The sequence below is a fragment of the Corvus moneduloides genome, chromosome 6 (genome assembly GCF_009650955.1).
Source record: "Corvus moneduloides isolate bCorMon1 chromosome 6, bCorMon1.pri, whole genome shotgun sequence".
Lineage (NCBI taxonomy): Eukaryota > Metazoa > Chordata > Aves > Passeriformes > Corvidae > Corvus > Corvus moneduloides.
Window position 1 is genome coordinate 7156886 of NC_045481.1, and position 25229 is coordinate 7182114.

A 25229-nucleotide genomic window follows, 5' to 3' on the forward strand; every position below is an offset into this window, starting at 1 on the left:
CTCTCTATGAAGGGGCAGTAGTGGGGCTGGGGTGGGGGGGGGGGGTGTGAGGAAGACCTTTCTGGTGGTGTCTGTGGCTCTGGGTGGTGACAGCAGTGGAGCAGGGGGGGGTTGGGCTCCGGAGGGGTGGCTGATGCCCCTAGAGTGGCAGTGGGAGAGAGCATGGGGGCTTCCTGAGGGGAGCCCAGTTTGGCATGGGCACTGGGGAGGGGTGTCCTGGTGCTGCAGCGCCCCAGCCCCGTGGCAGGGGCAGTGGGAGTGTGGCTCCCGGGATTTCGATAGCAGGGAAAATTTCCCCGGAGTTGCGTGCTGGTGATGTTTTCGGGCAGGACCTGCTCTTACCCACAGCTGGTGTCAGGGGCTGCAGTTCCGTGCTTGGGAATGCATTTGTGTGCGTGTGGCTGGGAGAGAACAGCGGGGAAATGAGGACAACAGAAATAGTCCTGCTTGGCAGGTGGTGGGGCTTGATAAAATAAAGACCGGTTTGTGGACAGCTGTACAAAGTGCTGAGTTATTCTTGGGTTGCTTGTGTGCACGCTGAGCTTTCAATACTTACAGTGAGTGTGTTTTTCTCCTCTTAATCAAAAGTCGAGTTGGCAAGGACACCCCCAGAGCTGGGAGTACTGAGTGAGGAGCTTTTATGCTGAACTTAATAAAATAGGCAAAATCTGTAGTAGTTAAACTTGTCTGGCTTTGCTGCAAACTGTCTGCAGAGCTCTTCATTTGTATAAGAAAGCAAAAATCCTAGCAGGCAGCGTTGGGAGTCCGAGGCGCTGCGAGTTAATGAGCTCTCCTGCAGCAGCCTGATGGCACGCACATTTCGGATTGGCTTGTCCTTTAAGGGAAAAAACTGCAGAGCAGTGGGCAGCTGAAGGGAATCGGCTGCCGTGTTTTGGTTTGTTGCTTGTTTGGATGTCGGGAGTGTTGGTGTCCTGGGAACCGTGGTTGGTGCTGCCCTGCCAGCTCTCCCCGTTGCAAACAACTTTTAGGACTTCGATTCCTTAAGCTTGTAAGTGTTGTATATTTAAAAAAAAAAAAAATCTATAAAAAGCTTTTTGTGACAAGAAGGAAGACAACAATAAGGATGTAACGCTGGGTTACTACATGGATTTCTCTCAGATAGCTTTCCAGGGCACTGACTGACTGTGGATTTCTCTTCACTGGCTACAGAAAGGGGTTACAGTCATCACAGGGGGGAATGTGAGGCGTGTAAAAAGCTTGTTTGATAGCTGTTGTTGCAAATGACTCAAAACCACTTTAGGTCTATCGAGTGATTGGCAGGTAAATGTCAGTGCCATCGCAGTGAGATTGGAGAAGTCGATTGCATCAACTTCAGCACCTGCTGAGGGCTTCAGTGAGATCTCCAAACACTGCAATCAGGCTCTTGGTGTTCAGGTACATAGCATTTTCCTGGCTGTGTCAAGGTACACAGCCTCTTGATTTCCAGGCTGTAACATATAGAGGACTCGTGGGAATGAGAAGATACTGTGACTTTTAACTTTATTTTTCCCCTAGAAACTAATAGGTAAATATGTTTATGAATGCCACTAGATTATCTGTAAGTGAAAACTTGTTGCTGCAAACTGTAGTACTGTCAGATAAACTCTTTCAAACCAAAATCCCACTACTATGGGATGACAATAAGGCATAGGTAGCACCCATTTTCATTGTAAATGCAGGTTGAACTATTTTTTCTATTAACCAACTGGTAATTGCCCTTGCCACATAGTTTCCTTTACTTTTCAGCCCTTGGTTTGCATTCCTCAGCGTCGCTTCCCAGTTATTAAACACAATTTTTTGTTATTTAAGTGTATTGCAGAGCTAATGTAGCTAAATGCACGCAGCAGACAGTTTGTCACACGCCTGTGCTGTTGTCTGTCCTTTCCTTCACCTCGGCCACTGCTGCTCTGTGCCTGTTCCATCAGTGAGGCAGGCAGGGAGAAGAGATCAGAGTTGTGGAGTCCCCATCCAGATGATGAAAGTGGCTGAGGACAACAACAGGTTAACACTGGGAGAGTTGTATTCTTTTTTTCCTACAAAAGAGATGTTTTTAGGTGTGACACACCTAAGGTTGTGTGTGGGGTATGTAAAGGATTGGAAACTTGTGCTGACTTACATGCTTGGGAAAAGATTTGTAGTCTCGAGGCACAAAGTAGCCTTTAAAATATGTGAACAAGCCCCCAGAACGCAAGAGGCAGAAAACTTGAAGAGCTCAGAGCTAGATTCCTTGCATTCATTCAGTCTAGTTTATAAAACAAGGAATAAATTCAAGTTGGTTTTCAGTATGTTGTGCTAACTGTAGAGTGAACTCTGATCCTGTTAGTGGAAACTTCCCACTGATTCCAGTAGGTCTCTATCCTCCCCCCTCCCCTCCCCTCCCCAGTTTCTTAAAGAAATAAAGTCAATTTCCCAAATGCTGCTCCTCATTTGCAAATAGGTGCATTTGGTGTGTACATATCGTTCCGGGGAGCAGTTGCACATTTCAAATGAATTTGGCAAAGCCAGGAAAGTAATCTTGTCTAAAATCTGCAGTTTCATTGCTTTTGCACTCAGCGTCTCTCATCCTGTGCACTGTCCTGACTCACAGGAAAGCCAGCTGCTCCTGTCAAAATCCTGGCCCTGAGTGTTTGAACTTTGCCATGCTGCAACAAGGCTGTGCAAGAAAGACAAAGCCCATACGGCAGAGCATAAAGTGCTTGTAACTTCCTAGCCCTGTGCAACTCCTGTATTAACTTTTGATGGCTCCATATGTTTTCTGATTGAGTTTGGATGGCATTATTTCAAACAGAGGAACACCCGTGGCATTAATACTGGAGAATTTAATCACCCAGATTAAATCCCTAAAGCAAAGCCATGCCTCCTGCGTGCGGTGCAGGTCGCCCTGCAATTCCCCACCGTCGCTTTGCAGGGGAGAGGGAAGAGACAAAAAAAGTCAAAGCCGAAAGCATCACTAAAATAAAGTGCCGGTGTGAGAGCCCTCGGAGGGAGCTGAGGACAAGAGAGCTGTCTGAGGGCAACCCACTGGGGAGCTGAGACGTGCTCGGACAGGCTGCGTCCACCCAGCCGGCCGGGTGAGTCAGCCCGGCCCCGCCGCCTCCGGAGCGTCTGTTTGAAGTTGTGCGCACAGGACTTGCAGACAGGCTGCAGCCCTGCTCATCCCTTGTGATACCATCTTAAAGGCAGGCATGAATACATCCCAGCAGCCTGCCTTTTTATCTCTCGGGAGGCGCTGCGTGGAGCCCTGCAGGCTGGGTAGCATTTCTCTTGGGAGCTGCCTGTCATTTAGGTTCTTGGAGGTTTGGGGCTCTGTAGGGTGCAGCCAAGGTAGGAGATGAAGGGTGTCGGGACTGCACCATAAAGTTTGTTTTCCCCATTGTGAGCCACTCCTGCAGATAAATATGAGGAACAGGAAGAAAGGGAAAAAAATGTTCAGGGAATTCACATTTCCAGTCTTGGCACTCACATTAAATGCAAGGTATCACATTAAAAAACATGGCTTACACCCAGCATGCATACTTAAAGTTCCTTTTTTTCAGTCTTGGCAGTGCAGTGCAAGGTAATAGCATTTCAAACTGGACTTTTCTCAAAGGTGTTCCTCATTTCTCCTCCTTGGCCCTGTGCCTGGCATGAGTTTCCCTTACTGTGTCCCTTTCGAAAGCACACGGTGGTCTAATCTCTGCTACGTCAGGTACTCTGCACCTTGGCACACAGGAATCCTGGGATGTTAAACCAGCAAAGCATGTGGATGCTCTTACAGCAGAATTACGTTCTGTAGTTGTTCATCACAGGAAAGTTATCACCCCTCCCTACCCCACAGCGAAACAAGTTATGCTAGTAAAGCTTCTCTAGCACACCTATGTGGGTCAGGTATCACATCTCTGCGCCGCTCTCTTCCACATATTTATGCAGGCAGAAGCCTATAGCACAGACCTGCCTCTAGAGCAGATTTTGCATGCAGCAGTGTGGTGATTATAGAGTTGAGCAGGCCAGCATTTCCAGATGCAACAACATATTTCACTTCCACATATGAAACAGCAGTATTAAAACCCCCTGATCCACCCTTGCATGACCCGTTTGCCTTTACTCTCTCCTGCATCAAGAGGGTGGAGACAGAGACAAGCTGGTTCCCCTTGTCATCCCAATAACAGCACCAGCCTGGAATTTCAGAGAGGGGAGAAAATCTCCTCTAAGAGCCAACACTTTTTTTGTAGTCTTAAAGAAAATCAAGAGTACAGGAAATTTTCACTCCTTTTCCATTGCTGAAGATATTCTCTCCCACCATTCAGGAATTGTTTTTTGTATGTTGGCCTCTGCAAAAGTTGACAGATTTCTATTGCATCCTGGCCCAAGCAGTGTGAGTTTGTTCTTGCCCATGCTTAGGTAGCAGTTGGCAGCACCTGTACCTTACCTGCTGGAGCAGTTAAAAATGTCACTGCTCCAAATCTTTTGCAGGTCAGCAGGTAAAAATCTATATTTTGAATAGGATTAAGGAGACAAAACCAGTTCCAGAAGTGGCAATGCTATGTACTTCAGGCAGGATTCTATAGACACCTCATTGGATTTAGGAGGTCTTGGTTGCCTTTCTATATTCACTGCTAAGCATCATGAAATATTCTCTGTCAATCCCTGTAAGAGCTGCTGCACAGTTGCACTGACAGTCTAGCAATCACATGTCATGGATAAAAGCAGCATTTCTTTTTGCCAGGCTGTATCTAAAAGTGTAAACATATTTCTTTCAAAACCACGTTTATTTCTCAATTGGAAGACTCCTTATTTCCCTGCTGAAGACCTCATTCATTTGCATTTGTGTTTGCAAATGTTCCTACACAGCCTGGTTAAAGAAATTTGATGGTAGCTAGTCCTTAGTCCTACCCCCAGCACTACAGGTGGGAAATAACTAGTTTAAAAATACTGATAATCTAAAAAGTCTCTGTAATACACTAAAAACTAAAAAGTTCTCTGCCATAATTTCCTTCAAATTTCCTTCAAAGCTCACAGAATTGAATAGAGAAGATCTTGTCTATAGCACTTCTATATTAAGTTTTCATCTTTTTTCCCCTATTTCTATAGCAGGGAGATGGTTATTATATCCTGAGAAGAACTAGAAACTGGGCTATGAAGTTTTTTTGTAAGGTTCCTAGATTTCTGAGCACCTCAGAATACAGAATCAAAACAAAATTTTGAAAAAACTTTTTGACTGTGAGGTACATTTTAATACTTCTTCCTTTCTGTCAGAGGCACTTTAATGACAAAAGGTTGATTGTTGGGGGTGCAAGGCTGTGTGAAAAGGGCTGACAACTGCTTATGTTCAATAATCTCATCTGATAAAACCATGCAGAGGGAGCAATGGCACGAGGCGTTCAGTAAAAGAACGTGCAGCTGGTTTTTCTGGCTTTCCAAAATCAGACTGCCTGTAAGCAGTGCCAGGCAGTCGCTGCCTCCTGAGTTCCCTCAGAGCTTCGGTGTGGACTCAGAAGCTGATTCTGCTTTTGCCTATGAACACCTTCCGCCAGTTTGGAGCTCTGGATGTGGCCGTGAGGCCACAGGGCTCCGGTTCTGGGACACGGCTGGGGCTAGACATGAGGTGGACTCGGTATCTCTCCAGAAGTTACAGTGCAGCTACCAAACTGCCCTCTGCTTTGGATTATCCAAGGAATGCACTGTTCAAATTGCTGAAAAAAGGGAATTAGGAGCTTCCATGTTGCACAAAACTGAAGTGAAAACCTGCACCAATGTTCACAGTACTTCGCCCAAGGACAGTATTTATTCCATTCATACAGCATGATCCTGTTTTTAATGAGCAGGCAGAGCACTTGGCAGGTAAATGGTGTAGTCATGGGCAGTATTAGCTACTGTGAAATTGAAATCTGTGCTTGTGTGTCCAATACAAACAGCAGTGCACACACGGAGTCTAATATTCCCAGAGAAACCAAGGCTGACATTTAACTGCCCCTGGGAAAAGCAGAGGAAATTAATACGGTGGGTATGGGAGGCAGAGGCTTGACACAGCAAGAAGAAACAAGAGGCAGAGAAGAGGTGGATGACTGGATGGTGAGTCAGTGATATTTTTGTTGAGTTTATGCATTTGTTTATTTTCTGGGTGTGATATCCAAATTAAACATTAGATATACCTAAAGAATGGGTACATATACATATTGTTGAGTGTTCCCAGCTACTGGGATGCCCATGGACGCACAAAAACCACAAGAAACAACACTAAAAGAAGCCTATTAAGGGTTCAAGGTCAGTTGTTCAGAACTATGACAATTGGAGCAAGCCTGTTTCTTGCTTTCTTTGTGCTTATGCCTCATAACCCAGTTTTTAATTATGCACTAACAGGTTTTTTTATTTTTTTTTTCTTCTGTAGGGCACCTACCTCAGTCAGTGCACAAAATGGGCAGTGTAAGCTCTAAGAAGGTTGTAGTTCCTGGTTCAACATACACCTTATTTACTGTGTGCTGTTCAGCCCCAGCTCTGAAGAAGAATTATTATTTAGGATGCTGCCTGTGGAACTTGTCACTATCACATCTTGAGTGCTTCACATTATCTATTTAGTTTTTACCCCTCAGATGTATATAATTCCCACAGAAAGAAGGTGATAAATTAGCAAAAGCCAAATGCCATGTATCTATTATGGCATCTTCCACTGGAAATGCCAAGGAGCTTTTTTTTCAGAGAGCTTAGTGTTACGCATTTCTTGGACTGTTTAAAGCAGATTTCCATTACAGAGGAAGGTTTTTCTCCCCTGCTTCCTGCACTACACACTGTAGTGTACACTAACACAGGCAGCCCTGGGTATCTGCAACACATCCCTTGCTTTTGCCAATTCTTTTAGCATGACTTTTACTGGAGTCAAGGTGGGCCAGTGGTCTCCTGAGGCTGATGACAGCCCCACTCCCTAAAAATGAGCCACTGAGCCATCGGTTCCATACATTCCCCTTTCCCCTGAGCCTATTTCTACAGTGCTGCCTGGCTGCCATGGATGAGATCTGAGGTTGTTCCCAAACCTGCTTCTCTCATCCTCTTAAATATATAACTTGGCTGCCAAGTCATAGATATGTACTTGGCAGGCGGCAATAGCAACTGGAAACACAACATACACACAGCAATTGTATAAAAAAATGGAAAGAGATGGCTGGAGAGAGCAGAGCCAGAGCAGAATTTTCAGGCTGTTTTGAAATCCTAGCTTACCTTCCGTGGACTGATTGTGTTTGCATGGATACACCTCTAAAGAGTACTCACAAGATAAAAGATGCAGTGTCTGGAAGGCTTTGGAAATAAGGGAAGTTAGGGACAGGTTGCTTTATGGAAATTTTCTTTCCCCACATTGTGTTGTCCATTTGTTCTTCCACGTGGTCATGAACAGCTGTGTTAGTTTCAGGAGTATTTTCCCTAGTCAGAAACTACTGCAAAAATTACTGATGCCATTTTTAAGAGGTGGGAGCACAGGAAATGTTCCTTCTGTCTTACTGACCTGACCTGACCTGTCTAAAAGTCTTAGATCAGGTATTTTCATCCTTTCAAAGTACAAAGTAGTGCAGCAACATTTTCTTACGTTGTAGTTGACCCAGTCTGTTGCAAGGTGTGGTCCTTCCCTCGTCCCCTTATATTTATCTACATCTCCACTGGCTCTGACTCCACCATGAACTGATGTAAAATGCTAACCCAACAGAAAGCTTCTCATTTATTTTTGCTGGATGACTACTTTTGACAGTTTAGGGAGCCGCCTTGCTCTGGGGTCAAAGATAAAGAATCAACACAAAGGTAAATGATGGGAAAATTTTGATGGGATCAAGAATGCTTCTTCCATTAACAACTGGCTCTTAGGCTGGCTTATCTGTAATGTGAAAACTCACCCTTGATGGAGACTTGACTTCTATTGGCAAAAAGTGCTTTTGTCAGCATGACTTGTACCGATTTTGGGTGCAATACAAGCAATACCAGCTATACACAACACTGCCCTGCTGTGAATGATGTGTGAGAGATTCTCTGCTTGAAAAACCAAATGCTTCATAATATCCCAAAGATTATAAACCTCAAATTAATTCCCTAAATTGCCTTAGTATATGGGAGTTACTTCCAAATCTTGAGCTGACTGCTCGTGTAAGGACCTAGGTCATGCCACGTACTTGTGCCCTGGTAGATATACTTTGAAATCTTATAAAGCCCAAAGCTAAAGAGTGTTTAACATTCAGAGTGCTGTCGCTGCCCATAACAGAAGAAACAGAACCAGCTGCCCTCACTGGTGCCAGTCCTGGGAAAACCAGGAAAATCTCTGCAGCTCCTGACTGTCAGTGCCGCAATAAGCATAAATGAGTGGCTGTGGAGGTGTTGTCACATGGAAAAAAATTATTTCCTTGTTTGGACTAAAATGATACCCAGGGAATATGCTTAGCAGAGCTGGGGAGGAGCAGAGCACATTGGCCATGAGTCCCAGTGCCCAGAGCAGGCTGCAGTGGAGGGTACGTGCTGGGATCTGCAGTTCTAGGGGACAGCAGATGGTCACCTTAAGCCATAAGCAGTGTCACCTTATCCCCTTCACTCCCTTTCTGTGAGCCTCCTCAACTTTCCCAGCTCCATCCTGTTGCTGCTGTTGATGTTTGCCTCTGTAGCAGATCCCAGGGGCCACAGGAGGCCCCATGGGTGGGCAGGGACCTGTCCTGCTGCCCCAGCACAGTGGTTGGGGACAGTCATTCAGCCGTTTGCATTAGTGAGAAGCAGCTGAGATGTATTTTGAAGACACAGGGGTGGAATTTTCTCCTTCCTGTGGTGCGCTGGTAGGTCTTGCTAAGCTGGATTACCACCTTTCCTATTTTTCTTTCATGGCTCATAATCCCTTGTGCATAACATAAAGGTACAGCATTTGTGTGGGCCTTTTCATCCAAGAGTGGTAAAACACCACGAGAAAGCTGGAACTGAAGACTAGAACAGGCAAGCTGAAATAACCACATTTTGTCAAAGGATTAGAGCCATGATTTCCTCATATTCATCTCTGTGGTCTAACCACGGCATGGGCTGTGGGCTGCTGACTTGAAATTATTCTGTTGTCCCATATCCAGCCTCTACTACCAAATTAGATTGAGTAAGAATTTGTGAGAGCCTTGTGGCTGCCTGGCTGAATAGTACCTGGCAAAAAGTCACAGGAAAGCTTAAAGTTTCACTCGGTTTAAATTTGTAGGCAAAGGGATTTCAGCAATAAGAGTCATTTTGTTTTAAAGGTGACCTGCAAATAATAGTTAAGGGTTTGCAAGTCTCTTGTTAATTAAGAAGGGAATAACAGACCTCATTTATTTCTGGGGGATATTTTTGTTTGGAATTTTAAAAAATGTATAGATGCTGTAAAATGCTGTTACTAGTAGTTTTGTCCAGTGTTCCCTGAACAGCCTATCTGGTGTTTATTTAAAGTTCTCAGCATATCAGGAACATGCATAATATATTCCATCTTTAAGCAAAGGTTTCCTTTCTCCTGATACTTAGATTCTACAATTACATGAATATTATTAAAAACTCAAAAGCAATGTGTTGTTTCATGCCCACTTCCATTTGATTTCTCAGCCTTTACTGATTCACTGGCAATCAAAGAACTGATGTTCTTTAGTGAACTTCCCTGAAAGACAAAAAATGACAAATACACATTTTTCTTTCTTACACTGGCAACCTTTGAGAACTTCTGTTGAAATAACGCACACACAAACAACATCTGGGGGAAAAGCAGGCTGAAGAATGATGGAAAGTGCCCAATATGCACAGAATTTGCATTATAAATACTTTGTTGGGCTGAGAAATTGAGCATAGATTTATGACATGCATTCTATACACTGTTTTCTTGCAGATGATAAAACCGACTTGAGGTGTGTGGTACTGGAAAGCTGATACTAACACCCTTGAATCTGCAAGGTAAAATAATGCAGTTTGGTTTCAAATTATGCAGCTTTAGGCCTTGATAAATGCAGCAGTTCCAAGTAAAATCAGTCCAGTATTTTTTTTTTTTTCCCAAGCATCAACTGCAGGACAAATTCTTACATCATGCTAATAGAGTAAAGGAGAAATACACATTTACCCCTTACTGATCTCAAGCTGAACTACAGAGGGACAGCTAAAATTGTGTGTCGTGTGTCAAAAATGTGCCCCCCACCCTGGGGCAGCAGTGCTGGATTGCTGGATGCGAGGGCCAAGTGCCACCCCAGGTGTCCACAGGTGGAGGGCCACAGAGTGATGTTCCCTGGTGTTGTGTATGACTGCAGTGCTGGGCACTGGAGGACTGCAGACCTTTAGGGAAACCACAACTCTGCAGAGGACAAAGTGCACCTAACTCTGCTTTGAATGTCTGTGGCACGTGTGGATTAGGGCATTATCAGGCCTTTTAAACCATCAGGGGAAAAACCCCCGCAAAACCAAAAAACACCCAAACTATCCCCCCCTGCTCTTTTGTCAGGGGCAGGGAGCAGGTGGAGCGTGGCAGCAGTGGGTCTCTCACACCCTGCCCGCTGCTGCCTCCTGCCCTGCTGGGCATTTTCCAAGCTTTTGTCCGGCTGGAGCCAGGCTGCTCACCTCTCTCCTGGTCACACAGCTACAGCAGACACCTTTCATGGTCTGTGTCTCAGCAGCTTCAGCTGCTCCACTGGGCTTGGGAATGCTGCTGACTCTACCTGGCCACTCTCCAGGGAGACGTGCGAGCTCTGTGGTGACCTCTGCCTGATCTTCCCTCAGTGATCCCAAAGAAGAGCTCTGGAATGGAGCAGTTTGCATCTGAAATCTTCCTAAAGCCACTTGAGACACTGCTGGAAGGGTTTATGTGTCACAGGGCATATGGGGCAGGAAGAAGAGCAAGAGGACCCCCACAAGCCCCTTTGTTCTTTGCTTCTGTATTCTTGAAAGCAACATCTCACCTTGGCCTCACCACAACCCAAATACTTTCTTAGTGTCAGCTAGAGGCCAAAATAGATATATCTTCATGTTCTGGGATGTTGACCTCTTTGTACTGCTGCTAGTAATTTAAAATTATACTGCTGCATGCTCATACCCTGTATTTCAGCTCCAATCCAGCAGCTGATGAAAACCTCAAGGAAGGAAAAAATGCTCTTTTTCAGGACATGCGTGTTAAGACATTAAAGCGGTATTTCAATTCGACTAGCCTAGCTCAAAAAGAAACAAGATCATTTGGGTGGGAATATTTTCACCCATTGTGTGCGGATCATGTCTGAACAAAGCACATGAAGCAGGAAGCCAGCTGTCATTTCAACAGGGTGGATGAGTGGTCTGAACACAAAAACAGAGCCAGACATGCCTGGTGTTGAATGCTAGCTCAGGCACTAACTTGGTCTGACTTTCGTAAAGTCATTCAGCATCTTTGTTGCTGTTTCCAGATCGCTCACAACGAGGTAATAATTCTCATCTACTCCAAAGAGTATTGTGAAGTAATTAATTCATCTGTGTAAGGCACTTCAAAGATTTATTATTATTATTATTATTAATAATTTTATAAATTCACAACATGGTATAGCTGACTTTCATCCATTACTTAAAACCTCTTTGATCTAAATAATACAGTGGCAATTTATTATATTAGCAACTAAAAGAGCAACTTCAGACACAACCTTAGAGGTGAAATATCCTGTTTCTCTCAACATCCCCAGCCTGGTTTGTAGTTCTAACAGTTGAAAGTTAGTTCAGGATACCTGCCAAGCACATTTCACTGCCTGTCCCTTTGAAACTGTATGCAATGAAGAGAGCATGTACCAGGCAGACAATATTCTCAGACTGGAATTAGCACTGTGCCCTTGAATGTTATATATTGGCCAACCACCAGCATCTTCCAAGAGGATTGCAGTGCCAGGCTCCCTGAGAGAAGGCTGGCTGACAAAGGAAGAAAATTGCATAGGCTGTCCAAGTGGGTACAATGCGAATACGTGACGTTGAATGATGTAAAATGTGAGTAATTGCTGGTATTTCACATCAGCAAGGCATTGCCTCTACAAGTTAGAAACTGTTTCTGCTGACACTAGCAATTTTTTGAGGAAATACTGTTTTTCTCCTCTGTATGCTTTCAGATGCTGCTCTGCTTTTGAAAGAAGCGAATGACTCACATCACATTACCTTCTGTAGCTGGTAGGAGGTATGTCATGTAGAGTTCGTTTTGAGAATTGTGTGTGTGTAGCTGGATGTGGAGGGACCTCTCTTCTGATTGAGAAGCAGAATAGGAAATATTAGAGGTTTAAAATCTCTCAGCTGTGCAGTTCAGTGGGAAACAACACTGAATTCATGTTGTCCTGAACACATGCAAAGAAATAATTCTATCACCTGCTTGAAAGCTTTCTATTCTGTTACCTAAAGGAAGGTGAAGTGCAGAAAATACGTTTCTTGGAAATAGGCCTGGTAATACCCAGTTCAATCCACTCTTCAGCATTTTTATTGGACTGTCAATAATTCTCTAAAAACCTTCAAAGTCTTAGTGTGGGGTGGAGTGCTTGCTACAAATAGGTCTCAGCCATTCTGGTAATATTTGGTATAATGCAGCCCTTGAGCAGAGACTTTGTTCTTTCACATAATGGTCTGGTGGTGTCTCTGTCTGCAAATCTGGAAACTTCACAGTGACCATTCCACCTTCTACTTAGGAGTGAGAAACTAGATGAGTTCCTTATGGCCCTGCTCTTCTACCTACCTTTTCACCTGAGAAATTACCTGCCCTGGAATTACCTGGAAAAGGAATGCAGATCCTTGATTTTGTGAGTACATTAGGGGTGTAAGTACACAGAGCTTGCCTCAGCAAATTTAAAATCATAGATCTTTCAAAATTTCAAATTTTGAAATCATAGATCAGAATCAGTGGGATTCTGCTTATGAGCAGGAGCTGCTTGCTATATTGGGATATATGGGATACTACAAAGACCCCTTGGTGTCACCATTTATGTCCCCCATCTCCCTGTCCTCCATGACCTCCAGGACGTAGGCTCCTCTGGCTGTGGAGAGGCAGATTTTCTGGTGAGGTTTGAACCCTGCTTTGCCCCAGCCCTTCCCTGTGTGGTGAGTTCTGTTGTCCATGTGCCATCATCTTGAAAGGGAGTCCCTGCTGCAATGGGGCCACCAAATAATTTGGGTCTGCAAGACTATACTGCAGTTTGGATAAATAATTTCTACTACCACTGATGTTAAATCTCTGTGAGTCCCTTGGACCAAATGACCATCTCATAATGCCCTTTCCCAGGACTAACATTAGCATCCAGCCATTTCTGCCTGCAAAACAGGGCAGCAAATAGTTACAACCGAGTCTGCTGGGTGTTAATTTGTGCCGTGGGTGACATCGCTTTAAGACTTTATTTCTAAATACTTTGCAAAGCAGGTTCTGGTGACTCTTAGGTGCTAGAAACATGTTACAGCATGAGGAATAAGTGCTAGGAAAGCAGTTCCCAAGTGAGGGTGTGTGACCACATTTGCTGCCTTGCAGAGTGGAAGTGAGGATGCCAGGGGAACAGATCAGGAGCTGCTGTGTTAGAGGGTTATGTGCCTTGGGAGAAAGCACTGCAGAATTACATGCCCTGATTGTAACAAACTTCTGTGATTTTCTGGAGTCTGTAGTAGTTTCTGGAATTGATTCCCCATTTTCTTAAAACATCTAATGATTACTTGCTTCACAGTTCATAAAGCCTTGGTATAAAGATGGGCAAATTTATCTGGATGGAAGAATAGTGTTGGAGGATTGTTGTCTCTAAGGAATTGATTTGTTCTGCATCCATAGATTTACAGGTGTTTCTTTCATTGCTCAAAGAACAATTTATAAGTAATGAAAACCATCAGCATAGTTCAGTACACAAAGGTCGTAGACTCAGCCGAGGTGCTCTGGGCTGCAGTTCACAAAATGATTCCCTCGCTCTTGGCTGGTACAGGACAAGGAGGCCACGCCATGGGTCATGACACTTCACTGTATCATTGGCTGGTGTGGCAAATGCAGCAACAGACTGAAACAAAGGGGAGTCTGGACCTATTGCAATATAGGGTTATGTTTCCTGGATCAAGGGACCTCTGGGATCAGCTATAAGCTACTGGACAAACCCTGCCAGATGAGACTTTTCACTGCCTTGTGCCATGCAGTGCTCCCAAAGTGAGTCTTGCCTATTGGTGGGAAACAAATACTGACTGTCCTTTTCTACAATAGGGCTTTATTTAGATTCATTACCATCCCTGAAGGGAAGTGCTTGCTTTCAGTCAGGATTATCTGAATGGAGTGTTAAGAGAAGGTTAAAGAACAGACACTTACCATGCAGAAGCAGGAATTCAGGCTATTGATCTACTGAAGTATAACTACAAGTAAGGAAAATAAAATCACAAAAGGCAATTTTAGGTCCTATGTAATGTTGAAGTTCAACCTTAAGTGTTTAAGTGTCTTAGCTGAATTGGAGAAGCAGGGGGATGTTAGTCATGCTGTGAAGAGCTTTCTGGTATTACATCTTCTTTCCCTATTCAAGACCTCCCATTTCTTGTTATCCACACAGTCTAATTAGAAAATTATATGTGCTATATTTCAAATCAAATGTATCAAGGACTGTCTTTCCCCTCCTGTGGAGTAAAATTCTGGAATGGTCTTCCACTAGGAAATAGTGGGGCCAGGCAAGAAAACGACAGTGTTTCTGAAGGTGGAGTTCTGAGAGCTTGTGAAAGGGATTTCGTAACTACAGAATAGAATCAGAATGACATAAAATTACACTTGTGATAAGAATCCTTGGGTTTGTGATATGCTGACGTATTTGGGCAAATGTGAAAGAAGATTGTGTAGTTGTTTGTTTTCCTGTATCTATCCCTCATAAATCCCATGCTCACGGCTGTTGCTAGTGGCCTGCTCAGGAAGAAAACTCCTCCTCCTTCCTCCAAGATATAATTTAATTTCAGAGGCTCTTTTGCTTCCCTGTGTAGTGCTGGCAATGTGCCACAAGGAGAGACAGACTGGAGGCAAGACATGCCAGTACCATTTCAAGTTTCTCGTTAGTGATGCCTGTAATTTGCTCCCAGTTAAACCAACAGACAGATTACTTGGAGACAGGGCTTGGTGACCTGCCTAGTCCTTTATCAGCCTCATGCTCCCCTATGACAGGCACATCCAATGCTGTGCAGTCCTCCAGCAGCTCTTCTTGCAGGCCCAGTGTGATAGCCTAACAACACAGAAAACAAAGCTGGTTATTCCTGCTCCTCGTCAGTGTGTTTGGGGGTTCCTGCCACGTGGGCTGCCTATTTGAGAGGATTAACTCATCTTTTGGGTCTAATTTTGTCCATAATGAGCCAGACCTGATGGTCTGAATAGCTCCTCAGCTGTCCTGAACCTAAACCACTGATACTTGTAGAAGTATCAGTGTCCACAGTCCTCAAGGGAAGACCTAAGACCATCTAGGCTTCAGAATTCATTGCTTCTGTGCATCAAACTGTCTTTGGAAAATAAAGTATTGGAAGAGGTTCCTGTTAAAGAGCGTCAGGATGTATCTGGACATCTTTCACTTCTTGTGACTTTGTCTTTTGTTGATGCCCTGCTGATTCTTTGTAAATCCAAGCCTGAGGCTTTCACGATTTTTTTCTAGATTCAGGAAGATCTTGTAAACTAACTTCAAAAACAACCAACTAGTTTTCCAAAGCAGTGAGCATGAGGCATTTCCCCACTGGAGACAGCTTGGGAAGATTCATCTCTGAAATATGTGACTCTAAGAACAAAAACTCACCAGCGGTGGATGAGACATGAATGGAACAAGGGCTATTATTTCTGTCCTGCATTTTCTTTCTCCTTTAGTTTCTGGTTCTGCTTCCAACCCTTTCATGTCTTTTGGGGGAAATCTGCAGAATTTTATTAGCAATTATCCTTGAGAAGCCTGGAGTAATTGTTCTAATTTATTAAGGAAGGGTTGGGTAGGAAGCTTTAGAGTTCGAGCCCATCAAGGAAGGGCAGATAAAACCAACTCTCCTGCCTGTGAGAAGAGGCTGGTAGCTTTTAGGCCAGCAGCACTCCCAGGAACCGGCAGACAGTCGGGTGGATTACAGGGGAAGCAGAGGAAATAGAAAGCTCTTTGGCTTGGAATTTCCTTAGTGTTTGATCTGAATTGGTTTAAAATACAGGCTTGAGGTGTCAGCCGATCCTGTTTAGAGGCGGTCCCAAAAGCGCTTCGTGCGCCTTTTTGAAGAGCAGTAAATGGTGACTCTGGGAGAGCCAGACCCACAGCTCCAGGCCGCTGGTGACAAAGCCAGCCCTGGGGATTCCTACCCCCAGGGCTTCTAGGCTGGCTTCAGGAAGGGCTCATAAGCCATGCAGGATCAAAGACAGCAGCATGACGGGCTGTGGGCATGCAGCTTATACGTTGCGTGGGGCAAGAAAGACTGTCTGGGCCCAAGCCCCAGCCCCTGTGGCCCCACCAGCACTGCCCAGCTGCTCCAGAGGCACCTGAACCCAGCTCCAGAGGGATCCCTTCATGGTGGTGCCAGCAGCATGTTGGTTTAGGTGCCTAAAATCCACACTTAGTTCTCAGGAATATTCACTCTTTCTGCATCCCTACTATCCAGAGCCCCTTCCCTGAAAACACTATTGCCTTTTTGTTTTAAAAATGACTGTGATATTTCAGAGAAGATGTGTTGGTGAAGTTAGGGGTGTCCAGGGTCTACGTTGCCAAGGTGTATCCTCATCCTCGCACAAGGCACAGCACAGCAGCACCACACGCCCAGTGCAAAGCAAGCCCATCCCTTCTGGGGACTCTGGCTATGTCAGGGGCCTCTGTAGCCCAGGGTCAAGGTCTCTGTTGCAAGGTCTCTGACACAAGTGAATGCCCAGGACAATAAATGTCCTGTGAGCCAAGGAGTCACAAAGACCTATGGGACCATGAGACAGAGAAGTGTCCTGATCTTCCTGCAGCTCTAGCTCATCTCATAACCAATTCCAAAAGAGTTTCTGGTGAGCTGCTGACAACTGATTTGGCCACAGTCAATTGCAACAGAGCTCTGGATACCAGACTGGAAAGCTCTAGCCCTGGTATGCAGAAGTGTTGCTGAATACACGGAGTGGAAAACTTTAATGGGCTCAACGTGAAAGTGAGCAGGGCAAAAATCAGTGGAGCCCTGAATCTTACCCCTGCCACTTCCACTTAACTCAATCTTGAAAGCAAATCATTGGGTGCCTGCTGGTTGCCATTTATGCCTGCATAAATTTTCTCTTATACCAAGCCTGAGATAGTATAAAGACAAGTGTAGCAAGGGAGGGAGACCATGTACCTGAACAGCAGCAAGCGCAGGGAGTAGAGGTAAGAAGAGGCTGTGTTTGGGCATTAGAAGTGCAGGATCCCCCCTCTGAGTGGGGAAGGTGGTGCATGGCTATTTCAGAGTGGTGGAGACCAATCAGGCTTCAGCAGCAATGGTCCCAGCCATGGGCTGAAATGGGAGACAAACTGGTAGTGAGATTTAAAAAGAACCTGAAGAAGGCAGGAGATGATGAGAGGGTGCTTGAAAAGGGAGAGAAACTAAGGGAATGATGAGGGCAAGAAAAAGGGGATTTTTAACAGGTGATGAGGATAGTGTGGTTTAACCCTGGCCAGCAATTAAGCACCACAAAAAAAAAGGTTAATGGAAGGAAAATGTAATGACAGAGAGATCATGCACTGTCCTAGTGTTAGGGACTCTTTCTTCAGCCATGCATATCCTCACACAGTGTTTCCTTTCCCTGGCAATACAAAGGAGCAGTCCCCACAGCACTCCAGTCCCTTGGGATCCTCTCAGAGCAGTTTCATGAAAACTTGCAGTCAGTTGGTGTGAAACTGCTGCCAGTCCCCCAGAGGAGTCACAAACGTGCACCTGCCCTCCTGTGACACAGCTCCAGGCAGCCTTGCTCCTGGCTGGGGTGGGGGAACCTGGGTTTCTTTGTAATCCAGAGGAGAAGGTAACCCATGAAATGATGGAGTCAAAGGGGAGCTGAAATCACTGTCCCAACAGGGCTTCCATTTCAGTGTGTCCCATACCACAGAGTGCTGGACACAGAATTAAGAATGTGTTCCTGCAGCATCCTGACACATCAGCTCTTCACCAGCCACTGTGTGAGCAGCCTTCTCTGCCAAATTCTTGCTCCCAAATCCAGATTAGCAGAGTCAGCCTTCTCTCTTGTTGGACAGGGAGGGTCATGACAGCATTTCATTACTTATTGGGTGGCCCTAATGTCTGTGTTTAGGAGCATCAGTTGGAGGAACTTATTGCAATAACTTGGATTCAAGAGCTGGATGCAGCTGGATAGAGCAGCCAGTTAGCTCTGCTGCCTCCTCAGCCACTCATATTGCCTGGTGAATGGGAATGACTGAGACAAGCAAGAGATCTAGTGGTGAAAAACCACCAGCATGAGAGTGAAACTGTGTTCTTGAATATTTCCATCACAGTGGGGGTTGGAGGCTGGATTGGGTCAGGATGTTGGTGTCCAGGCTGTGGAAACACAAAGGCTGGAAAAGAGCTGTGTTTTTAAAGCCTTCATGATGTAAGGCAGGTGCTGTATGAAGAGAGGGCTCACTGAGTTACTCATAGCAGGGTGGCTGACTACAGCTGCCTTCAGAGTTAGCCTAATGCTGAGCCTGTTATAATATAGGGCACTTCCCATACTATTCTGCAATTATATAAACATAATCTTTTCCAGGCTGACTCATTCCAGTCTTAAATGTTATCTGGATCCTCCCAGACCATTATATGAACAGCCAAGTACAAGAGCTAAAGGACAGAACTGGTTAACACTCTTAATTATAAGATGGTTAGGAATTTTTTGAGCACACTTGGGTTTGCATGAAGTGGAAACTGTGGGGAAGGTTACTTTTGATGAGTTTGTTTTTTAACATGAAAAATGTTTAGATTAAAAAACTGAGACACTCTTGATGGTGTATCACCCCCAGTTTTACTGTATTTCCTTATAACCCAGCTACGGGTTCATGTTGGTGTTGAAGCTGTTGCTTTTCATTCCAATTCACCATAGCAACATTTTAATGCAATCTTATACAATGTTGTTAAAGTGCTTTCTCTGCCAGATCTGCCAAATGTCTATGTGTTCATATGAAACTACTGATGTTTCATGGAAGTGTTTTCCCTGAAATTTTAAAAAGGGATGCTTAGTTGGAGATCAGCTTAAACACTTACATGATTTGTAAAATGCAGCATTAAAATCCTATCTTGACACTGTTCCAGACTGGAATTTGAGAGTTCCTCCAGACCTGTTATTTGTATATGTTAGCATTAGTCCTTTTGTGCCTCCAATGCTAAGGAAGGAATAGGTGTGTCTGGCTTTCTCCTTTTAAGTTATGAGGATTGTGCAACCTTTCTGTAGTGCCAGTTTCCTTATGGGCATTTGTCACGATGGGAAAAATACAGAGTGTTCCCAAAGCTGCATCGATGGGGCAAACAGGGCTGTGCTGGCCTCCTCTTTCTTCTATGCATGAATTCACCCCGTCCCCTTCACAGCTCTGAGAAATCAATATTGCTATGTCAATTCTGTCATAAATATTGCTGTGGTACTAGAAGCCATGATGCTTTTTGCTCACTCTTTCAAATTTCTTACAAGTCCTATCCTGAAGCTTGTTGCTCCAGGATGTTTTCCTGACCCTTTTCTGTATTTTCCTAATTAGCAACTGCGCCCTAGACATTGGAGGTGCCTCCCAGTTCAATACTTATTTTAGGAAACTTTACTTCACTCAGGTCTTTTGGCTTAGTACCTCACCTCAGGGAAGAAAGCACTGGGAGAAAGAAGGATGAAAACCCCTGGCCATCGTTGTTTTCTAATTATTAGGGCTATTTTCTGTTCCTGGCTTCTACATAGGTTTCTCTGCTAAACTAGGAGCTCAGCTCTCAGATACCACATGAGCTGTATAATGTTAAAAGGTGAATCTGGGTTTCATATTCAGGTTTAAGAACCTGGGGTCACTTTAGGTTTCTCCTCTCTGGTACTCTGAAGACAGAATGCTGTGCTCTACCAGAATCCATAAGGAACCAAAATCACTGGAGTTGTTTTGGGAGTTTTCTTTGGCAAAGGGCCATGCTGTGCATGTAGAGTCAGGCCTCTTTTCCCCTGTATATGTGTGAAGTATCAGCAGGATTGTTGATGGGTGCCAGGTATGGAGCTACATGGTTTTCTTGATCAAAAAATCAGTACATAGAAGTCCAGGGATGGTAAATAGAGCTAAAGGGCTGAGAGGTGTTGCTCTCATGGACTGCTCTGCATTGATATTTCTGGGGTGATGGCAGCTGGGGATGCCCTCAAGGTGTGGACCACTTGATGTTATCAGGAAGGTGAGGGACACAGCAGGAGTTGTTGAGCTGATGTGGAGAACAGCTTTCCTGTGCATCTGGCAGGACCAAGCCAGACCTGTGGGGATCTGTAGGTTAGCAGGGAAAATGTGCTTGCGTTTCCATGAGGGTGAGCTGTGCCATCTCCAGGAGAACTGAGTGGCTGCTGGGATGTGTGTGTCACCCTCTGCTTAATGGCCACTTCCATGATGGATGGTCATTTGGCTTTGTGTGACCATCTTGGGCTCAAGTGGGTGACGAGCGCATCTCTCAGGCTTCCACTGGGAAAATTGCTGCTTCTTTAACAAAGGCCCTTTGTTGGTCTTGGGCATGTTTTATATTTCTTCTTGGAGATACATCAGGCACCCCTTCCTGGTTTTCAACTGCATTGTCTCAGCGTTGTCCTGGCTTTGTGCCCCCAGTAACTCTGCTTGTTGCTCTTCCAGTGATGTCAGGAAGGGGTTTTTTATTGCCTTCAGTGGGAACTGGGTTAGATCAGCGCTGACCACTTTTGAGAGCCCCATGCAGAGAGCTCAGTCTAGATAGCATAGCAGGGGAGCCTCGCCTGCTCACCACAACCAGCTTTGTTCTCTGTCAGATTTAATTAACTCAGCCGTACAATATTTTGCATTTTCTTCTTCTGAGGCAACACAGAAGTCCCGTCTTTCTCTCGGACGGTGGGTGTCCGCGTGCTGTTAATGAGGATCTACCAGCAACAACTTTATTGCCCTGGTGGCATGCCAGCTTGGCATAGCCCCATGAGTCATATTCAATGCTCTGTTCAGAGAACTGAAAGGACGACTGCTGCTATTAATTTTGTGCTCTTGTTCGCTGCCTTAGGAGAAAAACATCATTGCACAAAGATCGGAGCTTCTTTGAGGTATGAAAGTCACAAAGATAAATGGAGAGTGTGACTGAGTGTCAGCCCAGAGCGTGTCCCTCCCTTGCACATACACCCAAATGCTCCTTTCCTTTTTTGGTTCCCCCAGTAGTGTATTTGTAGGGCAGAGTGCTTAGAATAAAATTTTACCTCCAGGGCCTAGGTGTCCCTGTAAAATACCATTTCTTTGCCCTTCAGCCCACACCTTTTCCCCTTGGAGCTCTAAGCTGAAGAGTTCCAGTCCCTTGGTGGCTCTTGGACTCCCGACAGTTCCCACCACAGCCTGAGGTCCCTCTGGGAAGTCTGCTCTATAGATTTCTTCTCATCATCAGCCTCATAGTTTCATCTCTGTAGGTTAGAAATTTCACAGTCTTTCATTTCCATTGCCCTTGGAGACATTTCTAGATGCCAATAAGCTCCTCTGACCTGCCACATACAGCTCCATCAGCTGTGAGACTTGCCATGCAGCAGGGCTTCCGCAGATCAATACAGCACATCGGGGCCCAAATTATACTTTGTACTTCATAAACTGGGAAATTTTCCCTTGAAAGAGGGGAAGTGTGGATTCAGTTCCAAGGATACCCAGCAGCCCCAGTGAGGGCATCTTTTCAAGAACAGGCTTGGTAGAGATCAGATTTATTGGGAGTTGATTCAGCTCGTGCCAGGGATGACAAATGTTACATAGGAGTGAAAAGCCAGATTTTGGTTTTTTAAGCAGCAAGCAGACATGTGGAGGTGAGATGCCATGAGTTGGTACTTGGTAGTGATATTTTCCATGATAATAATGCTGTCATTCAGGGTGGGGATCATCTTGTCTATCTGCAGCTGCCCAAACACTGTCCAGTCAGACCTTGCCTTTGGCTGCCTCAACAGCCACTGTGGAATAAAGAAGCTCAGCCAGAGGGTGAATTGCTGCCTCTTGAGACAGATGTGTGTGATAGGAACCCCCACAGAGTGACTCATCCCATCAGTCTCTTTCCATTGATTATTGAGGGAAACTGGGTGGTGATCTCAGGTTAGACTAGCCAAGACTAAGCCAAACTGGTCAGAGTTGAGCAAGACAAAATCCATCTGAGCTCACCCTGTTTCTAGCCTCATCTGTCTGCATACCTTTAAAAAAACAGTGCTTTCAAATCTTCCCTGGTCTGTGCATGGATTTGGTAGTGCTGTGAGGAAGGATAAAACCTAAATTTTTCTCACTAGGAGAGAGGCCACTGGACTGAGGATTTGGTCTGCACAGGAGGAACAGGAGTGTGGGTTCTGAGAGGGCTGAGAGAGCCTGAAGCTTGCAGAGATAGTTCTCTTGGTTATTTGATGGCAAAGCACCTACCACCAGTTGTAGTGCTTTGTTAAAAATCATAAGTTTTCTGTGGAAAGGAAATATGTATTAACATAAGCTTGAGCAGAAATTAATCAAAACTTCTGAAAATCAAAACAAATTTATTTCCTTACTCATGATTCATTCCGACTTCTTCAGTCTTCTTGACTTTTAGTTTTTAATGATGTTCTGATCAGACATTAGTGATATACTTTATTCCAAAAAAGTAATTTTGTTACTACATTGCACTTCAAATATGCAATTTTGATGGTAATAGAAATAGGACCTTTTTTCCTGATTCATGCTAAACACAAAATCTTTCAAGCCTGGGTATGCCATAGGAGAGGAATTCCATTTCCCATCCAGCTGTGGTTAACAGCAATATCACTGCAGTACTTTTAAATGCAATAACTCAGGACTACTGAGTTATCAGTAAATCAGTTTTGCTCTGTTGAAGTGTATGGAAAGCTCCCTTTAAGACTTAAGTCTTCTTTTGCCTGGAAATGAGAAGTTAAGAATTGCCTTCATGAATGCTAGAGCACTGCACATGCAAAATCTTTAGACATGCCTACAGCACATGACCAGTGAGTCTGGTATTTCTTGAGAGCGTGAAATTTGCTGCAAATGCTCCTGTAATTGTTTTGTGCATGCTCTGGGATCATTGGGTGCATCCCGAGCATCTTGGCTTTATACATTATGTACAGAGAGTCATGTAATTGGTATGCAAAGGAACCAAACTCTCAGGGAGCTTCACTGGGATGTCTGCAATCCATGCTGTGTGCATGCTCACTCCAGACAGGAACACCACGGGTTTTCAAGGTGCTGAGGGTACAAGCATGGTTATTTGTTTTCCCCTGGGGCAGAGCAGACATCCTCTGCTAAGGGAGGCAAGGTTCTTTGCTGATTTACCTAAGAAACATTGCAAACCTGTACCCCTCTCTCCTGTTTTTCTTTTCTTCATTGTGTCAAGCAGATTAGCATGATGTTTTCTAACAGGGCGGGCATCACTGGAGATCATTGTAGTAAGTTAAAATCCTCCAGGATTTTAACTCACAGTGGAGGAGAAGAGGAAGAGGAAGAACAAGAACAAGGACGAGTGGTTCCTCTATCCTGACAAATGACCTCAGTTTGCCACCCTGAGAAGCCCCCAGAGGAAGGCTGAGCAGTGGGAGCACTGTGCTCTGAAGAGCAGTGGCAGAAGGTGACTGCAATCAGAGCAGCTCGCAGCAGTGGTGTCTGTGTGACAGCGTGGTTTCACTTTGCTCAGTAAATCACTTTGAAATTGCAGCTTAAGATGTCCAACTCATTTGTCAGAGCTGGGGGAGTTTGACACACAAGGGACTGGGCTGGGTGACTGGAGATCTGGGCTGTAATTCCTGGTCCTTCATCTCAATGCCTTTGTTGGGTCATTTCTGAGAAGACTATTTTCCTGGCTGATTTTGAGAAGTGCTTTGGCACCTGCAGATGAATATGATTATTGATTTCAATGTCAACCCTGTTTTTCTAAAGAGTTAGCAAAACAACCAGGAGACATGACTTAGTACAGCCAAAAAATTGGTGAAATTTTGCTTCTGAAGGAAGCTACTCCAGAATTTCCAATATATTATGTTCACTTATTTTTTTAAAATTTCCTTTCCTATCTTTGACTTATTTCCTTGGATAGAATTAACCTCAATTAATGACTGTTTTACCTATAAAACTATCTGTACCTGCCAACTATTAAAATGTTAGCATGGAAATTTTAGCAAGGAAAATTTAGGATGAAATCCTGACTTGGTCATAGCTGCTAAGAATCAATGGAAAAATAATGGATGATTAAACAGTGGAAGAAAAGCAGAGGTGTAATATTTCATCATTGCTAAGAGGAGAAATTTGACATATTAGCGCCAATTTGGAAGTTTTTCATGAAAACATATCAATGCTGGATAAGAATGATACAATTTTTTTACCACTGCAATATATGGTTCTGTTTTTAAAAGGATGAAAATTTGCAGCACAATTATGATGAGAAATTTACCTCTTCTGGAGTAACCAATAGACCAGGGACTAGATCAGTTCTGTGGGATGGCCATGCACTGCCTTATTGAGACAGACACTTGCAGTGCAGGTTCACAGCTAATACTCAGTCTCCTCACTTAGACTGGCACATGTGATATTAATGCCTAAGTAGCATTGTGGCCTAGGTTTGTTTTCCATGTGTCAGGTGAGTCCTTTTACCATTGGATGAAGCTGTTGTGGCCTGCAGCTTCTCTTTAAGCTTTTCATTAGACATCCGTTCTGGTACGCAGCAAAAACATTTAAATATAACCTCTTAGAAATTTCAGGGGATGGAAACCTTCTTCCAGAGAAGAATAAATATAAAAGATATATTTAGAACTGTGTGCGGCTTCTGTATCTTCCTCATATAAGTGATGGTACACTCTTTATCTCTGAGCAACCTGATCTAGTGCAAGATGTCCTTGCCCTTGGCAGGGGAGTTGGAACTATTTAAGGTCCCTTCCAACCCAAACCATTCTGTGATTCTATTCAAAATTAACATTTCTAGGTTATACCTTCATTTCAGACAGACAGGTTAGTGATCATATGATCTGAAAAATGGTGATGAGACCTTAGGTAGGGCTTTAGCTGCAGTTTTTCTGAGACTCTTGCTGGGTCAAAGCATGTGCCAGTGTCTTTCCCAGCTGCATGGGTGGCTCCTGGATGGTGCACGCCTGGTGGAACACGCAGGAGGCAGCTGTGGTATCACTGCCCTGTGGCAGCATG

General features: G+C 44.4%; 1 long non-coding RNA gene across 1 annotated transcript; it reads left to right on the forward strand.

Annotated features, from left to right (window-relative positions):
- The first annotated feature begins 71 nt into the window (after positions 1 to 71).
- On the forward strand, positions 72 to 24839 carry LOC116445941. The gene is made up of 5 exons (XR_004240958.1): positions 72 to 1009; positions 9833 to 9897; positions 12051 to 12115; positions 12615 to 12725; positions 23463 to 24839. It is a non-coding gene; the product is annotated as an uncharacterized LOC116445941 (long non-coding RNA).
- Positions 24840 to 25229: the final 390 nt, after the last annotated feature.